The following is a 6,031-nucleotide window of genomic DNA, read 5'->3' on the forward strand; positions in this document are numbered from 1 at the left end:
ATAATTGTTGGTGTTTAATTAAGTGTATAAAAGTAAGGGTTTATATGCAAAGTTATTTTGTTATTTGGGCCTTTCTAGAATATAGAACTATGGGAGGGTGAAAGGTATAAATACTAAAAGTTGAAAAGGTAAGTATCCTCTCTTTCCTAGCACTACACGTGAATCACCCAAGATATTTTGCTAGACTTCTTGGCTGCATCAGAAATTTCCTTGGTCACTCTTGCTTTACTTCTTTGTTTTATTCCTTCTTTGTTCTTATTGGTTGCACCTTTATCTCTTCTTTGACTCTCTCAAAGAAAGAAGACTCAAGAAGCTCTTTTGCTCCCATTTCCACGGATCAATGCAAATCAGAAATTTGCACCTCACTTTTCTCTCTTTTGTCTTAAGGAAAGTGCTAGGAAGCTCCCTTGAGTCTTTCTCTTGAGTCCAAGGGTTCACACACCAAAAGAAAGAAAATTCTCTCAACTCTTCTCTCCCTTTCATTCCCACGGGTCCTAAACCAAAAGAAAGAAAATTCTCTCAAGCTCTCCACCTCTCATAATTTTGGGTCCAGCCACTAGGAAATGGGGAAATTCTTCCATGCAAGAGTGATTCTATTTCTCCTTGGAATCAGAAATTTGGTAAGGGTCTAGCTACTCTCACCTTAGAATCCATAATTTCTTCATGGAATCTTAAGAAGTTGGTTTTGTGGTTTGTAAAATTGGAAAGCTTGTAAGTCTATATATATATATATATGCTGTTTTAAGAAGCTTTGAAGTTGTGTTGATGATTTGTTGAAGGTAGATTAGGGTTTTTATTAATTAATGATTTTGTATGATTAAGGAAGTAAGAAAAAGTTAGGATGAGTATTGTTGATGCTGCTGCTGGGATTTTTGGTTGTGCTTATCTTGCTCTAAATGGTTAAATGACTGTATGAAAGTGTTTTATAACATGTCTAATGAGTGTATAAAAATACCCAAATGAAATTAAGGCTTATTGCTATTTGTTGATGATTTTGTAAGAATATGTTCTGAAGCTGTCACTGTGACAGATTCTGTGTTCATGCATGTTAAATTATGTATTAAATTTTATATAGTGAATTTGGATGCTAGGGATAATTACTATGAAACTTAAGACAGTTTTGGTTGTTATTGAATTGGTCTCACAGCATTTGGATGAACATAAAAATAATGGTTTAATTTATAAGTTGCATGAATTTCTGACAGGACAGATTTGAGTATGCTGTCTTGTGTGATTTTTAGTAATTTATGGGTTTATGCTTTGACTCCGAAATTTTTATGGTTTATACTGGACATATAGAGGAGTAGTTATGTAAAATTTCATGACAATTGGATGTGTTTGGACAGCCCGTTTGTATTTTACAAATGGGGCATATGCTGCTGGAATAGCACAGTGAACAGTAAGGGACATGCCTAACTTTGAGGATTTAAATTCTAAAGTTAAGATGAATGTTTTGAGCTATAATTTTATATGCTCATCCTTTGGTATGTTAGAATCATATATAAATTTTATGAATTGGTTTCTCTATGATTTAGTACATCATGTGGTTTGATGAATGCATTTTGTGTTTGTGGGAACCTCTTTGAGGTGGGATTAGGACTTCCTTGATTCTAAGAGATAGGTTTTGAGATGAATGATTGTGAAGTCTATGACAAGGAAATTATAGATAGTAATAAGCTTTGATTTATGGTTTAGGTGTTACCAGTATCCAAGTTTAAGCTCCGTCGACTGTAGGCTCTCGGTTCCTCTGCTTTCAGGTAAGGGATAAGTTATATGAGCATTTGGTAAGTCATGAGGTTATTTTAAAGTATGTTATGCATTAAAATGTTTTTGATTAGAGATATGGCATGTAATCATTATTCTGACAAAGATATGTTCGTGAGCTTTCGAAAAACTTATGTATATGATTTAAGCATATTGATGCTATTATTGATTTCACGAACATGATGTTTAATGAAAAGAATGGAAATGCTATTATTATGAAATGTTATGCAAAATAAGAAATTTCAGTATGATGTAAAGTATGAAATGTTTTCGGGTTATGTCCTCTGATAATTTGAACTCAGCCAGTAGGGGTTAATTATTGGCTTTCCATGGAAATATGTTATCTGTTTGGCCATTTAAAGTAGAGGAAATGGGGCTGCCCGTAACTCTAGGCCATTTAAAGTAGAGGAAATGGGGTTGCCCGTAACTCTAATCTGACTAAGGCCTTCTCCCCAATGTGTACGGACGGCGGGGAGGAACAAAACCTGGAGGAGATGTGCCATCAGGCCTCTCAAAGGGGACAATATCATGCACATGAGGTTTTCCAAATGTGATGAGGCCTTCTCTGTACAGCTTATCAGACATGGACTAACCAATATGTTATGAACAGCTATGTTATGTTATTAATCATGAGAGAATTATTTTGTTTAAATGCATTGTGAAAAGTCAAAGCTCTCATGGCAAGAAGAAGTTTCTAATGAAAAGAAAAGCTGTTCATTAAAGATAAAAGTTTCTGAAGTTCTGTTATGCTATAAAAGTAAAGTTTCTGATAAAAGTACAAGTTTATGTTTAAAAGTATCAGATATTTGTTTTTATGAAACGTTAAGTTTTCTGATCATGAAAGTTATAGTATTCTATGAGAAGAGGTTTATAAAAAAAAAGGTTTTCTTATTGGGTCAAGATGTTTCTAGTTTAATACAAAGTTGCCGAATAATTGATTTACGTTAAAATGATTTTTTTGTAATGAGAATATATGTGGTGACTTTGTAGAAAATGATAGAAGTTTAATCCGAAAGGTTTTGGTAATATCAAGCTGATAAGAAAAATGAGAACAATTATTTTCCTATGAAAAGCGTATAAGTTATTATTCTGAATAGTATAAAATACTATGCATGGAAAGCTGTTCTCCTATTTGATTATGCATAGAATGAAATGATTTGATTTACATGCATCCTTATTGAATTCTCATATATCTTACCTTTACTGAGCTGTGTAGCTCATCCCTTCCACTCTTTCAGTTAACAGGTTTTATTTTGGAGCAGAGGGAGCCTTAGTCGAGTTTTGGAAAGAGCTGGTTTTAGTTTGATTTGTATAGATCCTAAATTAGCAATTTTATGTTTAGCTTTGTAGTATTGTGTATTTTAGGATCTAAAGAAAGTTGTGTACCTTAAAGTATTAAGAGATGTATTATGTGAAGTGTGGAAATTAAATGATTGGTGGATTATGTTACATTTTGAGTACAATATAGATGCTCTGACTATGAAGTGAAAAGTGATATCAAGAAGTAATGAAACAACAAAATTATTCTGAAAATAAAAAGAGAAGCTTTTGGAAAAGTTTTGTAAAAGTTTAAGTTGGTTCTTGTTAATATCAGGTTTAGGCTTGATATTAGCATGCCGGTCATGGTCACAAATCCGAGTATCGGGTTTGGGGCGTGACAGAACATATACAAAGAGACATAAGATAATTTGCACACACATTCATAGGAAAGAAAATAAAGAGAGATGCAAGAAGTTTCCTGAATAATATGTTGAATATCTCATTAATAGATTACAGGAATAGGGAAAAACAAATTCATGCCTGACAATGATAAAAGGGATATACTCTTTTTTGTTGTTACTAGGAAAATAAACTGGGGGAACAAACAAGGAAAACAAATAAAGCAGGAAATAACATAAGCATGCAAAATAAACTAAATATGCTATTCCAACCCTCTTAGGTGATTGGGAGGCCTAATCACTCGATGATGGAATACTCCTTACTTAACCGGGGCAATCATAAAGCAAGGCTCGATGATCCAAAGGCGTAGCCCCAGTTGGATAGTAGAAGTTGGACTATCTTTGGAAGATATGCTAACGTTCACTGAGAACTCCTTGGGACAGAGTTGAATAATAAAAGCTAGGTCAGACTTTTCATCATCCACTTCCTTAAAAGGTTCTGGCATAATGACCTCGGCAGGAGCTGGAAAAGTAGCCCTGATATGGGGAATGGACATCCTTAGACTAGCAAACTTCCTCTTATTTCCTCTAGAAGCTTGAAAGAGTTTCTCATGAGTGGGCTTATACCCTAGACCAAATCCTCCCTTGTTATCTGAAAGTTCCACCAGGGTAGGGCTCCTATGTCCTGCGGCAGAGGCCTTAGCCTAACTTGTAACCAAACTTGAGCATCTATCTAGCGGCCATCAAAGCTACTGCAGGCCATCCTAGCTCAAGCCTTGAAGCATTATGAATCATAGAAACTAGCTCAAAGCTATGGAAAGATGCTTCTAGAAAGACATTAGCATCAATGTAGGGTATAGATGTCTCCCAAAAAATATTCATGGGCTCTTCGGCCATAATGGTGATTAATTGATTCTCATATATGAACTTGAGTCTCCAATGGAGGGTAGACACATCTGTACCTACTGCGTGTAACCAGGGCCTCCCTAGAAACATATTGTATGGAGAATCCACCTTAATCACTTGGAAGTTAATCATGAAGGACCTCAGGCCGATCTTAATCATTAGCTCAATCTCACCTTGCACTTCTCAATGCATTCTATCAAAGGCTTTGATAATCATGGTGCTAGGTCGGATAAGCAATATATCCACTTTCAAGCACTCTAGAATGGCCATCGAGCAGACATTCAGAGCTAACCCATTATCAATTAATACCCTTGCGATAATTATGTCTTCACACTTGACAACAATGTGCATGGCCAAAGTATGATCATTTCCTTCTGGAGGCAACTCATCATCTGAAAAGGAAATCTGGTTGGTGGCTAACACCAATGATACCATACCCTCAAAGGAGGAATTTGTAATACCAGTAGGAACATGCATCTCTTTCAACACCTTTAAAAGAGCCTCACGGTAGACCTCGGAAGATAACAACAATGCCAAGATAGAAATCTGAGCTGGAGATTTGTTCAATTGCTAAATCAAACTATAGTCAACCTTTCAAATAGTCTTCAAAATTCCTCAACTTCTTTAGTGATGACCCTATTCTTGACTGGCTCGGCTGTACCCTTGCAAGCTCCTTCTTTCTCTTTTCTAATTCCTCAGAAGTATAATATCGACCACTCCTAGTAAGTTTGGATAGACCTGAAGAGCCATTAGAGCAAACTTCTTCGTTCAAAATTTAAAGTCACATCGTACTTCCATGGGACATTATGGCTATCTTTCTAAAGAAAGGGCTCCGGCATGTGAATGATCAAACCCTCCTAAGTTTGTAGATTAGGCGCTAGGGAGAACATCTTTGGACCAATAATGACTGGACTGGGCAAAAAGGCTTCATTAGCCTTAGGGTCAAGCATCCCAAAGCTGCCAGAAATTGACCTTGGTAGAACTAGAGGAGTAAAACCTCGAATAATGGGAACAACATAGGTCTCTTTTTGGATGAACCCTAGTGATGACTCTACAATCCCAAGCAACGATAAGATCAAAGGAGCGAAACCCTTAACTACTAGCATGGTTTGTTGCTTCCTTGAAGCTAATGCTCTAGAATCCACAGACAAATCTGTAATCTCTTCGATAACGATCGAAGTCAGAGGAGCTGGTGTCCTCATCCCTTGAGGGACCTTACAAATGCGCTCTCTCAAATACTTATTCCTCATCCCTATTTGTACCCCCAGAGGGCATAGGCTAGCTGGCATTCAATCACTCCTATGCATAACCTTTCTTGCTATCCAGATAATACCACAGTCGACTAAACTTTGAACCTATACCCTAAGCACTCCAAAATTGAATAAGGTGTGCCTATTTCCATTATCACAGAATGAGTAGACTTCCCAGTCAAATCCTGGGGTTCCCATGTTGTCCAAAACAATGTGACTTTCCTAGGCTAGAGCCCACAACATGGCTTTCCAAGGGAATAAAGGGGATGAGAAATCTAGAATCCTTTCTTCCACTGTAGAGATAGCGTTCACATTCCCTTCTAGGTAAGAAGGCAAGGGATTGGTGATGACATTCAGCCCAGTGGTGTTATCGAACTGTATCAGCTTATTATCAATGAGATCTTAGATTCAATGTCTCAACTACACACATTCTTCCAAGGAGTGCCCTTCGAC

General features: G+C 36.7%; 1 long non-coding RNA gene across 1 annotated transcript; it reads left to right on the forward strand.

Annotated features, from left to right (window-relative positions):
- The first annotated feature begins 273 nt into the window (after positions 1-273).
- LOC115966073 lies at positions 274-3,048 on the forward strand. Its single transcript, XR_004086303.1, has 3 exons — positions 274-620; positions 1,696-1,757; positions 3,003-3,048. It is a non-coding gene; the product is annotated as an uncharacterized LOC115966073 (long non-coding RNA).
- The last annotated feature ends 2,983 nt before the right edge of the window (positions 3,049-6,031 follow it).

This window comes from Quercus lobata, chromosome 10 (assembly GCF_001633185.2).
Source record: "Quercus lobata isolate SW786 chromosome 10, ValleyOak3.0 Primary Assembly, whole genome shotgun sequence".
NCBI classification, from domain to species: Eukaryota; Viridiplantae; Streptophyta; class Magnoliopsida; order Fagales; family Fagaceae; genus Quercus; species Quercus lobata.